Source organism: Oncorhynchus clarkii, chromosome 6 (assembly GCF_045791955.1).
Source record: "Oncorhynchus clarkii lewisi isolate Uvic-CL-2024 chromosome 6, UVic_Ocla_1.0, whole genome shotgun sequence".
Classification (NCBI taxonomy): Eukaryota; Metazoa; Chordata; class Actinopteri; order Salmoniformes; family Salmonidae; genus Oncorhynchus; species Oncorhynchus clarkii.
The window spans coordinates 63,522,310-63,534,614 of NC_092152.1; the positions used below are offsets into that span (position 1 = coordinate 63,522,310).

The window sequence follows — 12,305 nt, forward strand, 5'->3', positions numbered from 1 at the left end:
GTCTCTCGATGTGCAAAACTGATAGAGACATACCCCAAGCGACTTACAGCTGTAATCGCAGCAAAAGGTGGCGCTACAAAGTATTAACTTAAGGGGGCTGAATAATTCTGCACGCCCAATTTTTCCGTTTTTGATTTGTTTGAAAAGTTTGAAATATCCAATAAATGTCGTTCCACTTCATGATTGTGTCCCACTTGTTGTTGATTCTTCACAAAAAAATACAGTTTTATATCTTTATGTTTGAAGCCTGAAATGTGGCAAAAGGTCGCAAAGTTCAAGGGGGCCGAATACTTTCACAAGGCACTGTATACTTCTGTGTATTGATTTTAAGAAAGGCATTGATGTTTATGGTTAGGTACACATTGGAGCAACGATACGCATCGATTATATGCAACGCAGGACACACTAGATAAACTAGTAATATCATCAACCATGTGTAGTTAACTAGTGATTATGATTGATTGATTGTTTTTTATAAGATAAGTTTAATGCTAGCTAGCAACTTACCTCGGCTTACTGCATTCGCGTAACAGGCAGTCTCCTCGTGGAGTGCAATGTAATCAGGTGGTTAGAGCGTTGGACTAGTTAACTGTAACGTTGCAAGATTGAATCCCCGAAAAAAATCTGTCGTTCATGCCCCTGAACGAGGCAGTTAACCCACTGTTCCTAGGCCGCCATTGAAAATAAGAATGTGTTCTTAACTGACTTACCTAGTTAAATAAAGATTAAATAAAGTTGTACATTTATTTTTTAAATAAAATTGGCCAAATCGGTGTCCAAATATACAGATTTCTGATTGTTATGAAAACTTGAAATCGGCCCTAATTAATCGGCCATTCCGATTAATCGGTCGACCTCTACACAACACATTCCCCAACTCTTTCACAACCCACCTCCCATCCACATGTGTACCGTGTGTAGCGAGTTGACCTGTCTCCCTCTGGCTGTTCGTGTTGATGAGCTTCAGCTCCTCAGTCCTGGAGCACTCTCTTCAGCTCCCCTTCCACCTCCTCCACCAAGGCAGGGAAGCTGGGGTCCAAGAGACACAGGCGGAGGAAGGGCTCCAGCTCCCCACGGAACAGAGCACTGTGGCACCAGGGGCAAGGACACCAGGGGCAAGGACAGACCATGCTCGCCCAGGAAGTGCTGAGGAAAAATAAAGATAGACCAGGGATCTGATCATTTGTTTGTATAGACTTAAAGCCATGATATCGGCTAACTATAATCTCCCAAGTCAATTAAGTGTTAATTATTCCATTGGACTACTCTACACTTCAGTAGTGGCGGGGAATAACTACAACCCCATGAAGTGTATGTTACATTCAAGCTCAGTGGGTGAGAGCAGTAACTCCTGAATGTTAAATAACTGCTACTTATTCAGTTCGCGCGATTGTCAAACTCCATCAAGTGAATCATCACCCTCAGCATTCATCAGTCATTTATCTAATCACTGTGTTGTGTCAGTACCAACCTACCTGGGTAAGACGTTTGATGGATAAAGAGCCCTGAACAACCTCAGGTTCAGTAGCCATAGCCTCCCCAGCACTCGCCTGATGACAAGGTTAAAAGAGATGATACTAATGCCACAGGACTTTATAGGGCAACACACCAAGGGAGGTTAGAGCTGCATCATAGCTGCATCCTTTATTGAATGATTTCCCTCAGTCATCATAGCTCTTTCATCCTCACTGAGAGCTTTTTCAAATGTGTGTGTTGGTTTCATTTCTCCTACTTCTGTGTGGGGAGGTTAAGGATTGACATATCGCACATTGTCATTGATTCATACATAAAATCCATATGAACCTAGTTGGTTCCATGGCTGTTCAGTATTAAACTAGCTATATTGTTTTCATGCTTGTAAATAGCACCATCTAGTGGGTGATTCTTACTGTAACAACAGCAACTTTAGTACCTCATTAACTATAGTTTGCCTCATACATTGTGAAGAATGACATTCTTAAAATAAGAACAGCAACACAGGTGAAAAAAAAAAGATGCAATGCACTAATTTCAGTTAGTTAATGTATTGCAAGAGCTGTTACAATTCAGATGTTCCAAAATACACTTTCATGATGCAATACGTAGCTACATGTTTTCTGTGTGAATGTGTTGTTGAGTACCTGTTGATCCTGTGCAGTGGTCTTGGTAGGGGGCTGATTGGATGTTGGGGTGCAGCTGAGTGGTGGTGGTGCCCCCCCCTGTGTGGTGACAGGCAGGTACTCCTTCAGTCTGAGTACTGCACTGCCACGCTCCTCCAGGGCCTCAGCCCTGCTGCCACTGAACTGCATCCTGATCGAACAACTCTCCCCCTGCACATACACAGTATTGTTTCGTGTGAGAGCTGGCCTATATCTCCTCCTCGCCGCTACTGAGGCAATTTTGACCAGCAGACTACAAGCTTGACACGCCACTTACAATTCATCACAGTGACACGTACCTACAACACTTATTTAGCCTACATATCACTCACAAGCTAGGCCCTTGGCAGAACATGGGCAGCCAAAGCACTGCTCGCAGCCAGCTAGCTGTGCCAAGACTGTTAAAATGCATCGTGTCAGGCCTCAGATCCCCTTAATTCAGGCCATTTAATGACCAATTACACTGTTGTCTCAGCACAGCCACCCCTGCCAAACATTAGCTCTGCCACGCTCATGTCAATGTGAAAATATGGTAAATAAAGCTGCCACTATACAAATTGCTGAGGAAATTACCTTCTGTAAAATTCCAGTGTTGCCTTGTAGTTAACATTAGCCTGTTTCATTTAAAACTAGGTGCTAGAATAATAATACAAGTTGGTATGTATACTGTACGACTGTAGCTTCTATTTAAAAATGGTGTTGTTTCTAAAAGCAAATAAAGGCTCCAAGAAAATCACTTTCGCAACCCACCTTAACAGTCAGACGGAAAAGTAGGGCATCTGATTTCTGCTGAACTTTGAGGAAGCTTGGAGCATCAAGCAAGGAAAACCCATCCTGAAAAATGCAAGTAACACAACATTCAGACAGACTAACAATGGTAAACAAACAACAGTCAAAAGTCATAGTAGTAAAACCAAAGTCATATTGGATAGGGCACACAGCTAATCCTCATGTCTTCAATGAGACATACAAATCCATTTAATAGTATCAGACGGAGCATGAAGCAATCACAGCTCTACTTTTGGTTAGCAGGAGCAATCTCAAATGATCTGAAATGACATAAGCGCGCCTGCAGGGGGCTCTATTGACTCAGAAACCCATCCAGACAGACCCTGTGACCAGCAGCATGCCATCAGTATGTACTGTATTTGGAAAGATAACTTCCATCTCCATCTCGAACAACCAGCTGTTGGAGGCTGAATGTTGTTGTACTAAATATCATCGTTGAGTCATAAGCTGTGCTCGAATTCTCATACTAACCACACTAACCATACTATTTGAGACGTGATTTGAGTACATAGTATGCTTATTGGTCATAGTATGGATATAGTTAGCATGCCAAAAGTTGTCGTACTAAATGTGGAAAAATGTACAAAGTATACATGCAGTGGGCACTATTTCCGTGCTTTTAGGGCCCATAATGCAATTCTTCCAAAAATGGGCGTGGCTTCACAACATTTTCAGATTTGTAGAAAATGGCGGCCGAAGTCTGACGAAAGTGGATACAAATTATTCATTGGTTTAACTAATCATGAAACATTTTAAGAAAATGTTGAGTAATGTAATAAAGTATTGACTTTTCAAATAGGTTTGTTGTGACAATTTGTTAGCTATGTTATCCTTATGAACAGCATAGCATTACAGCAGTAGGTATGTTAGCTAGCTACCTAACGTTAGCTGGCTACTAATAATACATCGAACTTGCCAGGCAGTATGATTAACAATCTGCTATCTAACTAACTACCCAACGTTTATTGACTTGATTATTCACATAATTCTTAGCTAAGTGCTATGGACATTGTTCATTCTGAATATCTACTCTTGATTTCAGAGCAGTCTCGCGCAGAATAACTGATGACTTTATATTCAACACCCGTTGAATATGGCCGGTGTCAGTAAACGTCGGCAAAAAAAGCTTAAATAAATTGTTGCCAGCAGGACAGTTACAGCATAACCAGCTCTGCTAGGGCAAGCAAAATGGTGTTCTCTCAGTCTCATTTGTGTCTGGAAGGAGCTAGCCAACGTTAGCTTGGGTGCTTGACTGCCCTTGAATGCTTGGATCAACCCTACTTCTCAGCCAGAGCGCTCCGAATTTATGAACGGACAATCTGACAACGAACACCTAGAGCGCACTCTGGCACTCCAGATTGAATTTACAAACAGAATCAAAATCGTGAAATGTTTAGCTAGTTATTTGTTATGCCAGTGGTTCCCAAACTTTTTATAGTCCCGTACCCCTTCAAACATTCAACATCCAGCTGTGTTCCCCCTCTAGCACCAGGGTCAGCACACTCTCAAATGTTGTTTTTTGCCATCATTGTAAGCCTGCCACACACACGCTATACGATACATTAATTAAATAGAAGAATGAGTGTGAGTTGTCGTCACAACCTGGGTCGTGGGAAGCGACAAAGAGCTCTTATAGGACCAGGGCACAAATAATATAATAATAATACATAATTTTGCTCTTTATTTAACCATCTTACATATAAAACCTTATTTGTTCATTGAAAATTGTGAATAACTCAACACAGGTTAATGAGAAAAGTGTGCTTGAAGGATGCACATAACTCTGCAAAGTTGGGTTGTATTGGAGAGAGTCTCCACACACAGCCTGTGCCTGTATTTAGTTTTCATGCTAGTGAGGGCCGAGAATCCACTCTCACATAGGTGCGCGGTTGCATCAGTGTCATCAGGACATCAGTGTCTTTTAACAGCGCAGTTGTGAAGTCAGAAGCTTACATACACCTTAGCCAAATACATTTAAACTCAGTTTTTCACAATTCCTGACATTTAATCCTAGTAAGAATTTCCTGTTTTAGGATCACCACTTTACTTTAAGAATGTGAAATGTCAGAATAATAGTAGAGAGAATTATTTATTTCAGCTTTTATTTCTTTCATCATATTCCCAGTGGGTCAGAAGTTTACATACATACACTCAATTAGTATTTGGTAGCATTGTCTTTACATTGTTTAACTTGGGTCAAACGTTTCAGGTTTCCACAAGCATCCCACAATAAGTTTGGAGAATCTTGGGCCATTCCTCCTGACAGAGCTGGTGTAACTGAGTCAGCTTTGTAGGCCTCCTTGCTCGCATACACTTTTTCAGTTCTGCCCACAAATGTTCTATGGGATTGAGGTCAGGGCTTTGTGATGGCCACTCCAATACCTTGACTTTGTTGTCCTTAAGCCATTTTGCCACAACTCTGGAAGAATGCTCGGGGTCATTGTCCATTTGGAAGACCGATTTGCAACCAAGCTTTAACTTCCTGACTGATGTCTTGAGATGTTGCTTCAATTTATCCACATAATTTTCCTCCCTCATGAGGCCATCTATTTTGTGAAGTGCACCAGGCCCTCCTGCAGCAAAGCACCCCCACAACATGATGATGCCACCCCCGTGCTTCACGGTTGGGATGGTGTCTTTGGCTTGCAAGCCTCCCCCTTTTTCCTCCAAACATAACGATTGTCATTATGGCCAAACAGTTATATTTTTCTTTCATCAGACCAGAGGACATTTCTCCTAAAAAGTAAGATATTTGTCCCCTTGTGCAGTTGCAAACCGCAGTCTGGCTTTTTTATGGCAGTTTTGGAGCAGTGGCTTTTTCCTTGATGATCGACCTTTCAGGTTATGTCGATGTAGGACTCGCTTTAATGTGGAAATAGATACTTTTGTACCTGTTCCCTCCAGCATCTTAACAAGGTCCTTTGCTGTTGTACTGGGATTGGTTTGCACTTTTCGCACCAAAGTACGTTCATCTCTAGGAGACAGAACGCGTCTCCTTCTTGAGTGGAATGACGGCTGAGTGGTCCCATGGTGTTTACACTTGCGTACTATTGTTTGTACAGATGAACATGGCACCTTCAGGCGTTTGGAAATTGCTCCCAAGGATGAACCTGACTTGTGGAGGATTACAATGTTTTTTCTGAGGTCTTGGTTGATTTCTTTTGATTTTCCCATGATGTCAAGGAAAGAGGCACTGAGTTTGAAGGTAGGCCTTGAAATACATCCATAGGTATACCTCCAATTGACTCAAATGATGTCAATTAGCCTATCAGAAGCTTCTAAAGCCATGACAACATTTTCTGGAATTTTCCAAGCTGTTTAAAGGCACAGTCAACTTAGTGTATGTAAACTTCTGACCCACTGGAATTGTGATACAGTGTATGTAAACTTCCGACTTCAACTGTATGCATGTATATATATACATATAAAGTGTAATGTTTTATGTAACAGAGCTGAATAGACGATCCATCCCTCCATTGTGCTGAAGTCCAATTGAAATGGAGAAACATAACTTGCAGTATCTACAGTGGCAAAAAAAGTATGCAAACCCTTTGGAATTACCTAGATTTCTGCATAAATTGGTCATCGAATTTGATCTGATCTTCATCTAAGTCACAACAATAGACAAACATAGTGTGCTTAAACTAATAACACATAAATGATTGTATTTGTCTTGTCTCTATTGAATACATCATTTAAACATTCACAGTGTAGGTTGGGAAAAGTATGTGAAACCCTAGGCTAATGACTTCTCCAAAAGCTAATTGGAGTCAGGAGTCAGCTAACCTGGATTTAAATCAATGAGACGAGATTGGAGATGTTTGTTAGAGCTGCCTTGCCGTATAAAATATACTCAAAATTTGAGCTATTCACAAGAAGCATTGCCTGATGTGAACCATGCCTCGAACAAAGGAGATCTCAGAACACCTAAGATTAAGAATTGTTGACTTGCATAAAGCTGGAAAGGGTTACAAAAGTATGTCTAAAAGCCTTAATGTTCATCAGTCCACAGTAAGACAAATTGTCTATAAACGGAGAAAGTTCAGCACTGTTTCTACTCTCCATAGGAGTGGCCATCCTGCAAAGATGACTGCAAGAGCACAGCACAGAATGCTCAATGAGGTTAAGAAGACTCCTAGAGTGTCAGCTAAAGACTTACAGAAATCTCTGGAACATGCTAACATCTCTGTTGACGAGTCTACGATACATAAAACACTAAACAAGAATGGTGTTCATGGCAGGGCACCACGGAAGAGGCCACTGCTGTCCAAAAAAAAACATTTCTGCAAGTCTGAAGTTTGCAAAAGTGCACCTGGATGTTCCACAGCGCTACTGGACAGATGAAACTACAGTTTAGTTGTTTAGAAGGAACACAAAACACTATGTGTAGAGAAAGAAAAGTGCAGAACAGCACAGCACACCAACATCAAAACCTCATCCCAACTGTAAAGTATGGTGGAGGGAGCATCATGGTTTGGGGCTGCTTTGCTGCCTCAGGGCCTGGACAGCTTGCTATCATCGCCGGAAAAATTAATTTCCAAGTTTATCAAGACATTTTGCAGGAGAATTTTAGGCTATCTGTCCACCAATTGAAGCTCAACAGAAGTTGGGTGATGCAACAGGACAATGACCCAAAACACAGAAGTAAATTAACAACAGAACGGCTTCAACAGAAGAAAATGTGCCTTCTGGAGTGGCCCAGTCAGAGTCCTGACCTCAACCTGATTTGAGATGCTGAGGCATGTCCTCAAGAGAGCAGTTCACACCAGACATCCCAAGAATATTGCTGAACTGAAACAGTTTTGTAAAGAGGAATGATCCAAAATTCCTCCTGACCGTTGTGCAGGTCTGATCCGCAACTACAGAAAACATTTGGTTGATGTTATTGCTGCCAAAGGAGGGTCAACCAGTTATTAAATCCAAGGGCACATTCTTTTTCCAGCCTGCACTGTGAATGTTTGCACGGTGTGTTCAATAAAGACATGAAAGCGTATAATTGGTTGTGTGTTATTAGTTTAAGCAGACTATGCGTGTCTATTGTTGTGACCTAGATGAAGATCAGATCAAATTTTATGACCAATTTATGCAGAAATCCAGGTATTTCCAAAGGGTTCATATGTATTTTTTTTGCCACTGTAGATACTGCAAGTTATGTTTCTCCATTTCAAATGGACTTCAACACAATGGAGGGATGAATAGTCTACTCAGCTCTGTTACATAAAACATTACACTTCAGCTCCGTACTTCCAGATTCAAAACAGATTTCAATTTTCCTACTCCGCTGAGATGTTCTGAAGGGATTAGATCAAATTTGTATTTTTAGTTTAAAGTTATCATATCAGGGAGTGATACATAATACATAACATTACATAATTTCAACAAGACTTGTCTTCAAGTCATTCTGTGAGGCATAGCCAGTCGTTTTCTGAGAGAAAGCCCCCATTACACTATATCTTAGAATCAGGAGTAATCTGGATGATGATTACACACAATAACCCTCTCTCTCCTCCAGCATGGTGCATCCTAATATGGCATCATCATTCAGTTGGGACTCCCCTGGAATCAGCCACCGTGTACTACTGTAAACTCTCTTCATTGAAAGATACTCAAGAGCATTAAGATTAAGGGCGACGATCTATCAATGACCACTATCCACTTTTGTCAGAGAGCACTTTGTGTCCTGACATGAATTAGCATGTAGCCTTGCCTGGCACCCTGGCTCAGCAAGATAGCTGTAGCCACTTTCCATCCAGCACTCGATGTGGTATAGTGCAGCTATGGCCATTGTGTTTCTACAGCCATTCCCGCTGGGTCTCTCAGCTGCACACAGAGTCTGGCAGTGAACCTTGAGAAGACACACACTAACACACACACTAAACTACACACTAACACAGGCACTATTCTATGTACAGCAGCAACCTAGCAGGTGTTCAGTATTTGTTCTCGTTCCCTGTATTTTCAAGGACTTGTAATCAAGTCCTTTGAATGTCAAAATTGGGGTCACTTTTCAACATTGTTGCAAAAAACATACAATTGTATCCATAGCTAGGCTATCTGCTTATAATCCTAATAAAATATATCTAAGCTTAGACTAGCCTGAGTTAGAAGGCATATTTGTTAATAAAAAATAAGTGTACAAAGTGTACAAAACATTAACACCTTCCTAATATTGACTTGCACCCCCTTTTGCCCTCAGAACAGCCTCAATTCTTCGGTGCATGGACTCTACAAGGTATTGAAAGCATTCCACAGGGATGCTGTCCTATGTTGACGCCAATGCTTCCCACAGTTGTGTCAAATTGGCTGGTTATCCTTTGGGTGGTGGACTAATCTTGATACACATGGGAAACTATTGAGTGTGAAAAACCCAGCAGCATTGCAGTTCTTGACACACTCAAACTGGTGCACCTGTGTTCCAAGACACTGCAATCTTTTGTTGTGCCCATTCACCCTCTGAATGGCCCACATACATAATCAATGTCTCAAGGCTTAAAAATCCTTCTTTAACCTGTCTCTTCCCCTTTATCTACACTGATTGAAGTGGATTTAACAAGTGGCATCAGTAAGTGTTTATAGCTTTCAACTGGATTCACATGGTCCGTATGTCATGGAAAGAGCAGGTGTTCCTAATGTTTTGTACAGTCAGTGTAATTTAGGCCAACAATGTGTGCAGGTTGGACAACAACAGCTATTATATGTCTATTGAGTGTACATTTGGCAGTAACTTGGTATATAATAATCAATTATTGAATATATTGGGGGATATTTTATTTTAATTTTATCATATTTGGATACATTGTTACTTAGCCTAGAGATGTGCAGTCCAGATAAAATACAGTAAAAACTAGATCCAGATCCATCCAGGAATGACTTGACTTTAGGACATCAAAGGGCATATAAAGTCTAGTAGCTAGACCTCAACTCACTTACCAGAAGATCGTGACCTTGGGACACCAACATATGACCGGATTCCACAATGGTGAGCACCAATTCACCCGCGCTTTCACTGGGCTCAAACATCTAGAGAAGTTTCAAGACACATTTTTCAACATCACATCTGAGGCAAAATCCATAATGTAAAGTGTAGACCTATAACTCTTTGATTTGCTAATGTAGTAAACTCGCCTATATTTGTAAACTATGTTTGGTTAGCATAGCTAGCAAGTGGCATTAGGTACCTAACTTTGGCTAGCGTTATCTCATATAAAGACCGACGTTGTTGGACAAAATTCACGACTAGACAACTTCATGTCACCTTCCATGGATTACCGTCGTCTTCTTTGGTCCCAGGCAAAAAAACGCCCCAAAAAGTTTCAACCTCCATATAGATTTATGTAACGTTACAGTTGTCATTTGTAAAAAATAAAATATTTAAGAATATAAGATATATATTTATAAGAGGAGCTAACGCTAGCTAGTTAGCCACGTTTGTTTTGCTTGATGAGCGCGGGAATATCAGAAAGTCATGAGTCACGTATATTGTGTTTCTGTGTGCGCGCATGCGCTGGGTTCTGGATGGAGATGCTAGAAGTGCGTTTTTTTTGTGTCTGCCCAGCACATTAGTTGCACCTACTCAACTCTAACCTAATCCCCAAGCTCAATTGCTCCATTTTTTTGATTTACTGGGTGATGTGTTGGTGGTGCTAGATTAGAATAGTGACCACATTTAAGTGCGCATGGTATTCATAGCTCACATACAGCGTAAAATCTTGAACAAAGTGTTTACATGCACCTTTGATATCCCGCTCACGAGTATCCCTATATTCATGAATAAACAGAATATTCCTCATTTAAATTTATATGGAATAGTAACTGAAATATGGACACTGTCTGTAAGCAAATAACCTCTCGCAAATATAATATTAACTCTGCAGAATTATGCATTTCTTGCAGTAAAATGATACAACAAATGTTAATTTTGTCTCAGGAACAGAAGTGGAGAAATATTATGTATTTCTTTCAATCTTTCTTGAGAAAATGTGAATGAGCATGTCATGTAATGTGTAATGTGTTATACAAGCAGTATTTCACCAGGGTGGTTGCTGATGTTTAAGATGAGGGAGGATGATACTTTTTTTAATGAGCATGGCCTTATTTCTATTACAGCATATTGGATTATTATGGATATTGGACTAAAATTCATATTCCATTCACCCAGCTCAATGTAACATCGATAGGTTTAGGCTACTACATGATCCTCAAATTTTCCTAATACCCATCATGAGGTTGCTAAAACCGAGCCTATAAATAAAAGTTTGCAACGTAGGTGCACAGGTCGAGAGAAAAATGTGAGTAATCGAGGTGACAGTGACCGCCTTGCACACTCTTGCCTGCATCTAGCTGATATAGGCTGTAATCATTAGTCCACCAGTTGGAAACGAGAGTTTCTATTGGATAAATTCAGGTATGTTTATCCCTGTTTCGTTCTGTTTGCTTCTGTTTAAGAAAGTTTTTCAATAGAATCGGGAGAATGAATACCCCCTTGATCAAGTGCAAACACAGTTCACTTTCATAGCAGCCACATACAAACAGCATGAACATTTTGATCGTTGTATAATTCCTTCTCACATCTACATGCTCTCCTCCTCCCACCTTTTTTCGCTTGTGGATTTCAGTGCACAACACATCAGCTGTCTGTGACCAGGTGAAAAAATATTTCCAAATCTTCCTATCATAACTGCTGACCGCTACACACAGCCTACATTTTTGTCACCATATTAGTTAACAACGTTAGTAATGTCATAGTCAATATAGCTACTAGAACTAACGCATGAATAAATCCGCTACAATCATGGAGTACAGTGAACAGTCAGCAAGCAGTTACACCCAGTAGAAATCATTTAATAAAACCAAAAGCTTATCTTTACTTGGAAGAGTTCCAGTGTTGGATAGCCATAGCCAGCTAGCTAACATAGCATCCCTCTGTTTGGTGCCTGGTGTTTTAGTAGGCTAAACTAGCTAGCTAAATGACAGTGAAAGTTTTTAAAAATACATCTAATTATAGTTCTCTCTCTCGCTCTCTCTTGATTTTCCTTCATTGTTAAAGAAATTAATTTGTTCAAAACTGTTAAACTATTGTCTTTCTCTCTTTGAGTCAACTACTCACCACGCACTGCAGTGCTAGCTAGCTTATGCTTTTAGTACTAGATTCATTCTCTGATCCTTTGATTGGGTGGACAACATTGCAGTTCATGCTGCAACAACTCTGATTAGTTGGAGGACGTCCTCCAGAAGTTGTCATAATTGCTGTGTAACTCTATGGAAGGGGGTGAGAACCATGAGCCTCCTTGGTTTTGTATTGAAGTCAATGTACCTAGAGGAGGACGGAAACTGGTGGTGCTAACCTACAGAATGCTGTTGAGGCTACTGTAGACCTTC

General features: G+C 40.6%; 1 pseudogene; it reads right to left on the bottom strand.

Annotated features, from left to right (window-relative positions):
* Positions 1 to 958: 958 nt before the first annotated feature.
* Positions 959 to 10,280, bottom strand: LOC139411420 (meiotic recombination protein REC114-like; annotated as a pseudogene).
* Positions 10,281 to 12,305: the final 2,025 nt, after the last annotated feature.